We start from the raw sequence: 14,918 nt of genomic DNA, 5'->3' as shown, positions 1-14,918 counted from the left end.
CAAATGTTTATCTTACTTCAATATAGAAAAAAATAAAAAATGAAAATATTTCTTATTTTATTATCATTATTTTTTATCGTTATATAAATATAAATTAATGATGGATATACCATGGTAGTATATATATGACATATATTATTTGTCGAAAGGGTACATGAAGTTATTCTATTTTAATTGATAAAATGAGATTAAGAAGAAAAAAAATATTTCCTACACTTTTATTTGTTAAAGTGATTTTAAAAGAAAGAAAACAAGAATAGTGTTCTTTAATAATATTTTAATAAGGAAAATATGTGTTTAAAAAGAAAAAAAACAATATATTTATTCAGAAAAGGGCATTTTTGACCCATTTTTTAACTATAGGGGCATTTCTGAACCAAAGTATTGACTGCAAGGGCATTTTTGAGCCAAAGTATTGACGATAAGGGCATTTTTGAGCCAAACTATAAACGGAGGGCATATTTGTTCCTTTCACATACTATAAGGGCATTTTTGACCCTTTTCCCTTAAGAAAAAAACAGTCTCATTCAGTGCATCACATCTATTCGTAGTACCCCACATCAATTTTACTAACATGACAAATACTCAAATAGTGTCATGTTGAAAATTGAAATCAACTTCACGATTTTCAAAATCGTGAAGATCTTATATCTTCATGTGTCACTTAATTTTACTCTACTAGCGAAGTGTAGATACTAGAGGCTAGTAGCTTGACTTGACTTAGCATGGTATTGTTGACCAAAAAGGATTTAAAATAAAGTGAGTGAAAATTATAAATGAATCAAGACTTCAATTTTGATATTGATATTTACTCAAGTTTTGATATAATAAAATTATCTAATATCGTCTATGTTAATATTTTCCCGAAGTTTCTTATCATAAATAGCAAATTTAGGATTGGCTAGTCTTTTCCTCGTAGGAAAAAGTTTAGGACTCTATAAATAAAAATTTGTTTTTCCTAACTTAATCAGCATTCACAATGTAGTCTTAGAGGCTTTGAGAGTTTTGGTTAGGGGGAGAATTTGTGGGACACAGGTTATTATTTGTGTGAACCTACTTTTATTCTAAGTGAATTGGTTGAGATTATTTCTCTCTATATTTTGTACTCTCATATTTATATAGTGAATTTCTCATCTCCTTTGTGGATATAGATCAATTAACCTAACCACGTTAAATCTTTGTGTCTTGTGGTATATTTTTTGTTTGTCTTATTACTAATGGTCTTTTGAGGTTTGCTTTGCTAGCTTTCACATGATATCTAATTATTTCGGTCCTAACAATATCGTCTATGTTAATAAAAAATATGTATATACTTAATAAATTAATTAAAATATGCACAAGCTGATCAGAACACTATCGCTATTTTAAAAAAAAGACCTAGATCCAATATATAGTGGTAAAATAACATATAAACTATTGTATGATTAAGAGAGAAGTGAGACATGAATAATAGTTGAATTAATAGTCAGCTAAAAGGACCTAGTCGTCATGGAAGTGAATTTAGAAAAGATTTTATTTTTTGTTTGGTAGCAAGAAAGCTAATTATATATAATATTTACCTCTAATAAATTAATGTTGATGAGGTGAGATTACATTGGAATAAATGAAACTAATGTATTATATTACTATGAAATTTGTGTAAAATTTCATGTCACACGTGATGGGGATATGCTCTACCTTTTCCCGGCGAGATTCCTGCAATATATTATGAAAAATATAATGTTATTTTTTACGTCGATGATATATATAACTGAGGAATCTTAGTAGTTCAATTGGTTTGATTGACTCATGATACATACATATAACTTAAACTTCGTAGATGATATGGGTGTTATGACTAGCCAATTCCGACTCTTCTCTTTTATGTACTATTCATTTTAATTTATTTGTTTGGTTTTGATTTAAACACGAAATTTAAGAAAGTAAAGAAAAACATTGAATTTTATGGTCTTAAACTAAAGATATGTAATCAAAATATTTTATCTTGTAATCTTAAATATGTCATGTGAGAAATTGAAGTTAATGTGTTGCATGCCAAAAAAAATATAAAAATATTTTTTTAGAATAAATTAAAAATAAAAATAAAATAAACAAATTAAAATGTTGGAAATATCGTTTATAAGAAGGGAAAAAATCATAACAAACCATTCAAAGAATAAAATTTCAAGCTAAGGATACACTATTTTATTTTATTTTTAAGTGAAAGAAATAAATGGGATGAACAAGTGTTGCATGCACACTGCAGTAATGAGCCGTAAGAAAGATGAATTGAACCTTTTTTTTTATCGATTTTTATAATAGTAGGGGAGCGTGGTAAAATAGATAGACGTGCAACCTTACAACAATTAATAATAATTATTGCTTAGTCTTAGTTTTGAGCTAGTTCAAATCTAAATTAATTTTAGATTATATATCTAATTTTCTCTGAAATTATAGTTCGATCTGTTAGAATATATATAATTCTATCAAAAGTCGAAGTTGTAACTACAAATTCAATAAATATATCAATTCATTTTTTTATTTCTTGTGAAAGCGGAACAGAAAGCATAATTTTATTCCTATAAAAAGATTATTTTTTTTATAACCAAAATTTATCCTCTAACTACTCTTCTCGAGTAATTAAATCTTTTTCCATCACACAATTATGACGTTAATATTTCGATATGCATTGTCTAATATTGTCTATATAATCCAAAGACAATTGGGCAATGAATATACATTTTCAATAATAAAATGCTATAAAATCTCAAAATTTAATTTTTCCACTAAGTTGGGCTGATTGTTTAATCATGTTGTTTATGTGGGGGAGAAAATGAGTGAAGATTGTTTCACTTTATGTGATCTTCTTCCAAAACTATATTTGTCCTTAATTAATTATTATTGGATTTGTCTTTTCTCTGTCGACACTTTTTTTACTATGAATTATCGAATATAAAAAGTAAATTGAGTGAAATTCAATACTTTAATTAAAGATCCCAAATTAAACCACTTATTTTTCTTCCTTTTCTTCTCTAACTGCCTATTGCATGTACATATTGAATTGTATAATCATCTATTTTAAATGTTTAAACTATTTAGAAAGGCGAAAAGTTATAGCAGGTTATTGCAGAGATTTGTGTAGCTAGAGTTCTCAAAGAGGCTCAACTCTCATAGTACCCTTCTTAAAGGTGATTGTTAGGACCAAAATAATTAGGTGTCATGAGGAAGTTAACAAAGCAAATCTCGAAAGACCATAAGTAAGAAGACAAACGAGAAATATACCAAAAGATACAAAGATTTAACTACATCTACAAATGATATGAGCAATTCATTATATAAACATGAAGAGTACAAAATATCGAGAGAAACAACCTCACCCAATTCACTCGGAATACAAAGAGGTTTATACAAGTGATAACATACCACATGTGTCCCACTAATTCTCCCATTAGAAACTCTCAAAACCCCTAGGACTATATTGTTAATGATGATTAAGTTAGAAGAAACGAGTCTCTATTTACAGAGTCTTAAACATTTTCCTACAAGAAAAGGAATAGCCAAATATGAATACTTTATGTTACCTTTTAGGAAAAGAAAAATCTATTTATGATAAGAAACTCAGGACAAATACCTACCGTGATTAATATTAGGAGATTGAGTATTTTAGGTGTATTTATTTATTTTTCGTTTGTTAATGGTAGTTTACATTGGTTACCAAAATAAAGTATCAAATATGTTCAAACTTTCAAATAATTTTTCTGAGAAATTTATGAGTGGCGTTTTGTTTAAACTTATTAAAGATGTTAATACACTTTTAATATTTACACACTATTATACGCTTCTAAATTATAAGATTAATACATGATATATTATTTATATAAGTATATATACAAATATTATTGCAAAAAATATTAATTATGCGAAAGTAAATTAAACAATCAAATAATATGAATGCAGTTGTGTTTTGAGTTATATAAGTACAAATTTGCCTTTTTCTATAAATATAATATATAAAAAGGGATTATGTGTTGTAAACTTGTAATTATAGCATCGCCGACAAAATTTTATATTAAGAGAAACAAACCCCCTACTAATAAAATTAAGTTCTCCTAATTTGTCATGCATGTAATGGTCGTTTTCAAATTGTTGGTGAGATATTCGATTAAATGTATATATTTCTAATATATTATCGTTTTATATTTTAATCATAGTGACGTACACTTATATTTCATAGAAAATATTTTTCTTCGTATCAAACACACTCCCTTATTAGATGTACATAATTAGTAGCTAACTAAATTAAGTTGGACAAAGAAGATCTATTTGAATATTAAGATTCGTTTAGACAGTTGTGAATAGTACGGAATGTCAGTTGATCAAGTTGTTAATTTGATTAATTTACACTAATCAAATTAATATTTTGTCTAATAGCTGGCCAACTAGCTTTTGATGAACTTATCCCCTCAAGTTGGTGATGAGTCAAATTTTTAGTTGCCGACTAATTAAAATATATGATATATAAACACTAAAAAAAAAAATTAAAATGTAAGTACATTATAATTACAATATATACACGAATAAAATAAAGATAAATATGATCAACTAATGATCAATGTGTCAATTATTATGATGGGGGCAAGTTCAAATTTAGAAGAAAAAAATATGAGATGAAAGCAAAATATACTTATTTTCTTTGGTGCATTTTACGTGGCACAAATTTAAATTAGTCAAGATTCAAAAATTAACGATCATCGAATATGAGCGAGGAAAAAAGAAAAAGAAGAAGATGATGACTTAAATGTTTTTTTTAATCCGGTGTTATCCTGCATTGAAGCGTCAACTAAATCCGGATGCGGGCTTCGGGGCTCATTCGGGGTGGCATTCCCGACCAGGGGCGGACCTAGAGGTTGCCGAGGGGGTTCACCCGAACCCCTCGGCAAAATATCACGTGGTATATTTAAGGTATTTTAAAGAATTTGTATGTCTATATATTGATTTTGAACCTCCTAAATGTAAGATTAGAGGTTTTCTTAGTGGTCGAGGGGGTTCAAAACTCACCTTGAGGTTTCAAGACCAAATCGTAGGAACTACTTTTTTATTTTCGAACCCCCTGAATGGAAATCCTAGATCCGCCACTGTTCCCGTCATGATTTTCTACATACTCAAGACTCAAACTCGAAACTTCTGATTAACGGTGAAGCAGTCTCAACACTATCCCACAACTTGATAACGATGATTTAATTGTAATATTCCATACATGTGCGTTTACTAAGTATATGGTGCTCAAATCTGTCATATATTTATGTTTTGCGAGCACGTACGAAGCAATACATACAAACTTTAATTTATTAGTAGTCTACTTCGTACCTAGGTTCTTATTTTTAATTATGGGCATGCATTGATCTCTTTTTATTATATTTAATTAATAAGGTCAAATGTCCATGTTGGAGTTAGAACATTTTGATATAATTAAAATATTAATTAAAGTGTATAATATATTAGTGGATATAAAATGAAAAAAGTGATTATTATTTTCTGTCATAACTCATATAATCACGTCTACTAATTACCTCAAATTATTATTCACAATTTTAATATTGACTAGATATGAAGAAATTTGACATCTATATAAATGATAATTATTTCCTTGTGTTCCAAAGAGTTGTTCAAGTAACGATAAATATTGTCAGATTGTTATATCTTAGAGAAGATAAAGTAAAAAAAAATTATATTCTTGAATTAGTAAATATTATACTATAGTAAACTTAATTTTTTTTAAAGAAAGCTAATTATTCGTCGTCCACTTCTTAATCTGAATATTTATTTGTTTTTTATTATTTATTATTTATTATTTATTTTACTTTCAACAATAATTTATTTTATTTTCATAGACACTCCATATGATTTAAAAAAATGACATCCCTAAGGAGACAATCTAGTGGTCAATGGTCAACAATTTGAACACAATATTATATTACAAGTACTAATTCAATAATTTTCTGATTAATAGTATCGCAATATTGAAACCATGAAAATTTTTATGATGGTTGAGGCACAATCAACAATAATTGTATGAAAGTATCATTTTCTTTAAAAAGTATTTTTGTGAGGCCCTTTCTTGTTGTCACAATCTTTCTCACACTTCCATTTTTTCAAATTTTAGTCTTTTCTTTATCTGCCTTTTTTTTTCTTTGCAAAAATCCCTTTTCTATTTTATCTTTGCACCCTTTTTTAATCAATGTTTCTATATTATTTTTTTAAGTCCAGCTAGCTCTTAGTGTAAAAATATATATTCATACTACTATTGTCTTTGCTTTCACAAATTCATTTGATTGACTTTTTTTTTCTATTAATTCTGTAACACACAAAAATATATATAAAAGTTTCGTTTCACATTTTAAGACACTAAACATAAAGAAAATTTAAAAATAAAATCTTGAATAAGAAACACAAAATTAATATTGGCAATAATTATTGGATACATGCCACAAAAGTAGATAATTTAACAAATATAGAAAAGAGAATATAATTGAGTGCTTGATATCATTAATACATTATTATTAATATAAAGCATTCAAATACATTAAGTGGTTATAGAATAAACAAAAATAAAACATATTTGATAAGAATTGAGTGATTAAAACTGAAAATCTCAAAAAATAAATTAATGACTAAAATATAAAAAATTAAAATTAAATTATGGATTTAAGTGTAATAAATAATACCGATTGAATTTTAGTAGCTCAATTGGTTGATTACATAAATTTTCCTTTGCTGGTGAGAGTTTAATTTATTTATTTTTAATTTCACAATTTTCAATTTCTTCGAATTCATCCAAAAAATTAAATTTAAATTTTTCTGACATATTACTTTAATTTTTCCGTCATATATATATATACACACCGTGTTGAGTTCCAAAGTTTCGATCTATTAAAATAAATAACACTAAGAGTTGACAAGCAAAAAAAGAAAATGCAAGTAAGAAAGAAAAAAAGTAAAAGAAAAGATTAAAATTGGAAGAGAAATAGAAAGGAAATGAAATAAGTACGATGGGTCCCACAGTACACAAATGGCAGCCAAAAAAGGCCTCACATAACTGACAATACGTGAGCCTCGCACAGAATAAAAATTTTCCTGAAACCATATATAGGAAGTATTAAAATCATAAAATTTAAAATCTAATTTTTAAAATTTTGTTTCAAATTAAAATGAAAATGAAAAAAATATATAATTTAATTAATTCTTTTAAATACTTGCTACGTGACTTAAGGAATTCCCATGATGAATGTTGTAAATCAAAATAACAAAGTCATGCAATATTTTTACGCGAGTTTAATTGAATTCAATATTTCTGATACACAGCGTAATGTCACAAGCCAAGTTCATGGCATAAATTTGTCTTTTGGGCTGCAGTACATGCCTACATTAAGCTTTAAAAGCTCGTGTATTATATAAAATTGAGTTATACTTGTAAAAAATTTCACTTTTTTCTCTCATTTTTATTGATGGGTCGCCTTACATAGTGTGCACCTCCTCTTTAAAAATTAATTTACTAAGCTAAAATCAGTCTACTTGATCTGCCCTCATCAACACGCCCTCTTTAGAAGTGTCACACATAAATAGTTATATAAAAAAACACTAAAAATATATTCATAATTTCAAAAGTACAATTAATACAACATAATCTATGTTCCATTACAAATCCTTCCCAATATATCTCACAATTTGAATCTCAAATGATGGGTTAGTGTAAGTTTATTCACTCTTCGAACAACAATTCATTTTCTAAAGGGTTCAATTTTTTCATGTATTATCAAAAGGTTGAACAACGATTTTTCAGTATCGCCAAAAGTTATTAAAAATCTAAAAATAAACTTATCAAATTTAAATTCTGAATTTATTTCGTTTCGAAATTAATGTCACATGACAAAGTCACAATAACAATAATAGTGGTCCATGGTCAGATTTGATGTTATTTCGTTAATTTTGCCGACATCAATCACGTGACATTTTTTAATGGACAAGTGCATATAAAAAAAAAAATTAGCATATCCTTTTGAGATTTTTGGGACATGAAAATACTGTATATATATTTTCCAATGTGTTTATTTAAATTAAACAAACAGCAGTTTCCTAGTCAAGTGAATTTTATATAAAATGTTGTTAAAATTTCTGCATTTTTTAGCCACCAGAAACACAACACGTTAGGACCAAACATTTTCTTCTTATTTCATGTGACAAACTGCTGTTTTTGTCTGATCACAATATTTGCACATGTACAAATATATAGCAATAATTATATATTTAATATAATCTCACAAAGTGAGATCTGAGGAGGATATAACGTACGCAAACTTTACATCTATCTCAGATGTAGAGAGGTTGTTTCTGAAAGGCCAGCAAAATTTAGGTTATGAAAAAATGACCAGTTCAATCTCGATCACTTAAGTTTGGAAAGGTTAATGATTCACCATTTTATTCGCTTAGCTAATTTGACTCGTCCAACTCATTCTCTAAAAATTGGGTCGATTTGAGCCATGTAGGTCCAAATCGACCTATAAAACATTTTATTAAAATATTTAATTAAAAAAATTGTATATTAAATATTTTTAGTTGCCATAGGAAGAAGAAAAAAAGTTAATAGTAGTTTTGTATGATAATTAAACAATTTATAAGGATATTGATAAAAATTTCAGACTATTTTGTAATAGTTAGGCTAGTTTGGACTATGACTCAGTGTTTAGCTCAGCTTAACTCAACTCTTATCAGTTCAAGCATCCTTTATTTGAGGTTTTGAACGAGTTAATCATGGACTAATTTATTAATTCAGTTTATTTTTATTCGTCAGTTGCATATAATTTGTTCAATTGACATCCCTAAATACCACTATGCAGGGTGCCTATGTAAATTTTGATTGATACTAAATAAAATCCTCAAAGAAAAATTTACTATTAAAAAATATGAAATTAGTTATAGAATTTGTTAATAATTCCTAGCTAATAGAATTAATTTGTTATTTACCTTTGAAATTTTATCCGTCGTTAATTTCTAAAAATACAAGGTGGGTCAAATGTCCAATCCCAAGAAGTTGGACAACCATATATTGGTTTTATTTAATCCTTACACAAGAAGTTGTCTATTTTTTCATTTGCAAATAAACTAGGGCATGTGGAATGTGCTCTAAGTTTAAATAGGAGAAAGCTATAAATTATTTTAATAGTTTAGTAAAATTATTTTAGTAGGTGCATTGTATTATGAATGCATAAATTTTTCGAAGTTTGTTATGACGTACGGTCAAGTTGTAGAAAAAAAAAATCTTGATGTTTTTTTTTGGTTGGTTGAAATTTTGTATCCTATTTTTCCAATTATAGCAACATATGCAGTTCTTTATATTATTAGGTGTACGAATGAAATCTCATATTAGTTGTTTTAAAAAAGGAAGAGGAGGAACTAATAAGCTATGTGATAGTTTTAATGGTGCGAGATATTTTGAAAAAAAATCGTACATGTATAGTCTAATTAACTGAAAATATCACTTCATGTTAAGAGTGTCTTTGAATTGGTTAAATTCAAGCTAATAATTTGACGAGATAAGGCCCATTTATGGGTTGATTGACGTCTTTTACGGTTTTACCTGTAATTTGTAGATCACACATAAACAAAAGAAGCATGTATCGTCCTTTGGTGGTCATAAATACTCAGATGAGGTGGTACATATATAGTATTTCCTTATACTATAACAAATAAATAATTTAGCGAAAATTATTTAGTAATAATAATATAATTGGATAATTGTAATCAACACTTTATATAAAATATAGCTAAAGACTTTAGTGACAAAATATTTTTGCAACAATGCTAAAAGAAAAGTTTATTGCCACTAAATATCTCTTTTGTTGTAGGGTTCATTACAAGCTTGTTAATCTTGATGGTTATGAAGTTTGTTTTTGACTCATTTATGAATTATGATCGATATCCATGACATAGAAAACCTAGTGAGAATCGAATAATGCGATTGTACGTTACAATTAGAGACTTTATGGAGTAATTATTATTATTTATTAATAATAAAGCTTCATTCAATAATGTGAAATTGTGATGATTGCTTGACTTCAAATACTCAAATAATTGACTTTAACATAGTAATTGATCTTGTAAAGGAAACCACATCACATGTAAAATCAAATACAAATACATTTGCATAAAAAGAAACAAAAAATATGATATGAGCTAGAAGACACATGAAGTTTAAGAAATTTCTAATTATTAGTTGTAATATGTTCCTAAAAGTTGCTGCATACAAATGTGTTGTAACATTTTTTTCGTGACTTGTAAACATCTACGTCTGAATATGGAAAAACTACCAATACCTTTATTCAACAAAAGTCAACAAGATTGGCCCTCTAATATATTGGAGGATAGTAATAGACAATGTTCGTGTCACCATCCACGTTCATGAAACGTATTGTAACCATCCATGTTATTGGATCGATTATTTTGATTCAATAACCCTCATGGATTTGACTTTTAGTGCTCTCTAACTTTTGATCCTATTAAAGAATTTGTAGAATAATACCTTCAACTCCTTCTCTATTCTCTTTTTCTCTTTACGATAATTGCAATTATCAATACACACGTCTAAATTAATTGAGCTTGAAAAAAATTGTTTAAAAATATGAATTGGTGATCATCCATGATATTTTTATAGTATACTCATGATTATCTATCATGAGTTTCGGCAAGGCAAGTTTTTTGGCTATCCATTGGAAATTGACTTTAACTTCTACCTCAGAGACAATATAAGAAGTTAAATTACTATTCTAAAATAGCCTATTTGCATAAATTTCTCTTTTAAGTTGCTCTATTATTTAACCTAAAAAATGTGTGTATCATATAAATTTTACTCTGTGGTATATACTATTTTTTTAAATATTATTTTGATAGTTTTAGATTTATTTTTGGTAGCTTGCTAACATGCATGTTAATCTCTTACCTTAACTCGCCTTCATCAGTTTGCCCTTTGTGAGTAAAGACATCACCATGACACCATCTGCTTGCATCTATATCTTGGTATGTTGTACCATATATTAGAGTCGATGTAAATCTAATATATTTTGAAAAAAATTAAAGTTATAAATAAAAAGTTGTGGATGAAGTTTCTAGACATATTTGAATTCTTCCACCTCAACGTTGTTTTCATCACATGATCACCTTTATATTTAGGGTATAAAATGTCACGATCCAAAAATGGACGTGATGACACATGTCTATTCCCACCAGGAAAAGTCAGTCTCAACCCAACAAGAAGAAAAAAAATGCGGAAAACAATAAAGCAAGAACAAAGCAAAGGCGGAAAACTTATTCATTCTAAACAACACCCCAAAATTTGGTTGTCACGTGTACAAGCTATTAATGAAAATACAGAATTCAAAGATAAATAAGAGTCCCAGTCTTTGTTTCTCAAGTAGAACAAAGCTTAAAAGAAAAAGGGGAAAAGGGTCCGCCAGGATGACAAACAGCTACCTCTTAAATCCTTCACGAGCCTCAACTGTCAGGAGAAGAAGAAGATCGAATAGGTTCGGACACGGAACCTACACAAATGTAGAAGCAAGGGTTGAGTACTAACAACATGATACCCAGCAAGCAACCTACTAAACAAAGCAACTAGCTAGAAATGGAATACCCCTTCACTCCAACCGAACCTCCTCAAACTACAACCTGCACAGAAATCAGCCAAACCTAGCAATTCTATAATACACGACTCACAATGATCAATCTCTTACCAGAACCATTTCCCATCGGCACAATATCACTAGTCGGAACCATTTTCCGTCGGCTTTATATCTTATCACTAGCTGGAACCATTTCCCATTGGCTTTTTATCACATCACTAGCCGGAACCATTTTTCATCAGCTTTATATCACATCACTACCGAAACCATTTTCCATCGGCTTTATATCACATCACTAGCCGGAACCATTTCTGATCGGCTTTATAGCATCATCGCATGTCTCATCACGATGTTCACAGTCAATGCACACAAGCAATATCAAACCACACGGAAGAGATAACAATTCATACAATTCAAATCTACAGTCATGCTTTCAAGCATTCCATCAATAAATCAACAAGGGTCACAATAAGGCAATTCACATCATCATGTTCATCACATAGCTTCTTTTTTTTTTCTTCATTTCAACCCCTTTTATTCATTTAGATATAACAAGTGGACAATTTAAACCCTTCACCTCATCCTCATTACTCCCAACACACAATCAATGAAGGAAGCATACGAATTAAACTAGAATACAAGGTTTAGGAAGACACTTACCTTAAATCAATTAACATTCACTCCAATAGTTGAGTCTTACCCTTCCGAATCACTTCCAAAGCCACACAATCTATAAACAATCAGGTATTCACAATCACTTTTCGGAAACAACAACACCCACAACAATTCCCTTCAAAGGTAAGTCAATCAACACAATACCTAATTCCAAAAATAAAGTTTGAATCCAAAATTTAATACTTGAAAACATTACTCAAGACTTTAGAACTCATTAGGAAGAAACATTTCTAAATATGACTTGAAATCAATTCACAAACTTCATTTCAGTTAAGAACGTGGGTTCTTGAAAAACCTCATCATTCACCAATCGAAACCTCATATTCAAATGTTAAAACTCATATATAATTAATCAATGGAAAATGAAGGATTAAGATCAAGAACACTTACCCAACTGATCTAGCACATAAATCTATTTAAAATTCGCTACAAAGGGTTCTCCAAGTTCAAAAAGGGTGAAACTGGGATTAAACCCCAAAATTTGCAGCAAAAGCCCTCTCAAGTATCGCTTAAGCATAAGCGAACCGCACTAAAAATGCGGGTCTCGCTTCTGCGATTAGGCCTTGGCTTAAGCGATGGCTGCTTCGCAATTGCGAAGGTTAATATGGGTTGACCCTTCGCAAAAGCGAACGAAGTCTCACTGAAGCGAGCCAACTCTCGCAAAAGTGGAGGTGCAACAGAACTCAAACATCAGCAAATCAGCCAACTCTCTAAACATCAAAAGAATCCTCGAAATTCGTTCAGAACATCGTACACACAAACCACATATGCAAATAGATTAAACTCGACATTTCGGACTCAATGAAATCGTCAAAGTACGAAACCGAGGTTTCCTTAACCCGACATCTGCAAAACCACAAGAAACTAACTCACACCTAAAAAGGCTAAAACAAGTTGGTACCTCTCAAAAATCAACCAAGACCTAAACTAGGCCTAAAATCATTCCTCGGATCCAACGAAACTCTCGGAATCTCGATCTGAACCCCAAATGTTGACCAAAGTCAATCCAAAGACTAAATTTTCACAATTTCACAACTTAGGACCTCAAATCCTCACAAAAAATTGTAATTCTAAACGGAAACTCTCTCGATTGAAATTTCACACTTCAGGACTGATGGAATCAACGGAATTCCATTTTAACACTCGAAACTCCAAAATACGCTGAAAATCACTTTCTTAACAACTTAGCTTTTAAAACTCAAAATTACCAAATTCTCAACTTTTAACTCATAGTTCAAAACCAACTTTTCAAACTCAATCATAAATGACTCGGAGTCGATAACGAAAGAGACAAAGAAATAAATTTACGAAACTTTCCAAAAATAACTGACCAGGTCATTACATAAAAATCCAAACATGAAAATACAAACATTGTGTAGTACAAAATTGAAAGACCAAGATATTGCATATACAACAACTTGACATTACAAATTAATTACTAGAATCCAATAGAGGGCCATTATTGGTGACTTTTGTTGAACAAAGTTCTTAGGTATTTTTCTACAAATTCAAATGTAAGATGTTTACAATTCAGAACAAGTTGTTCCCAACACATTTTATTTTTTTGCAGCAACTTTTAGGAACATATCAGAAATTCCTTTTCAGTTTTTTGTTTTTGTTTCTTTAATTTGGTACATTAATTTGAGGAATGTATTAATTATTTGTATTTTTATTTTGCATGTGATGTGGTTTCTTTTCCAAGAACAATTTCTATGTTAATGTCAATTATTGGAATCTTAGAAGTCATGTAATTATCATACTTTCACATCAACAACAATAACAATGTGAGGATTCTAGCTCATAATAAAAAGTTACTATTTTTTTAAAATTTCTTGACAAATTAAACTATTTCATAGAAAATGAGACAGAGAAAGTAATAAGTAATCTATATTTTAACCTATTATAACTAGTCAAACCCAGGGGCGGAGCCACCTTGTCCGAAGGGTGTCCAATTGGACACCCTTCGTCAAAAAATTATACGATATGTACACATAAAATTTTGACTTATATTGGTATATATAGTATTTTGGACACCATAAGATAACAAAGCAACCTATAGTAGAGATGGCTAGAGTTGTCGCAAGCCCACTCTCTGCCCAAGTTTGATTCCCTACGGCCTTCTTGAAGTTTGTAACTAAATAAACATGCGTAAGTCTAACGTATATGTTCAGAACCTTGGTGGTAAATAGTGTTATGCTTGTCTTGAGTGACCCAAGTTCGAAATCACCTCCCATAAGGAATTTTTTTTCAATTAAAATTGAATTATTTCCTTAAATTTTAGATATTATGAGCAACGTTCACATATAACAAACATTAAAATCATATTTGTATGTTATAATTATAGTTTGCATAATTGTGCTCCATAGCAAATATAAATATGTATATTTCGCTATACATATACAAAAGAAAGCAATTGTATAATCTGTTTCGGTATACAGATACAAAAGATCAATTGTATAATTTGTGTTTGTATAAAGCGAGAAATAGAGGGAAGGGGAAGATCGTATTTGTATAATCATAAGTGTATAGGACGAAAATATATGCATTTGTATTTGTATATACAATTTTCTCTCGTTTTATACAAACACAAAC

The sequence above is a fragment of the Solanum tuberosum genome, unplaced genomic scaffold (assembly GCF_000226075.1).
Source record: "Solanum tuberosum cultivar DM 1-3 516 R44 unplaced genomic scaffold, SolTub_3.0 scf00424, whole genome shotgun sequence".
Lineage (NCBI taxonomy): Eukaryota > Viridiplantae > Streptophyta > Magnoliopsida > Solanales > Solanaceae > Solanum > Solanum tuberosum.
Note: the sequence above shows the minus strand (reverse complement) of the source record.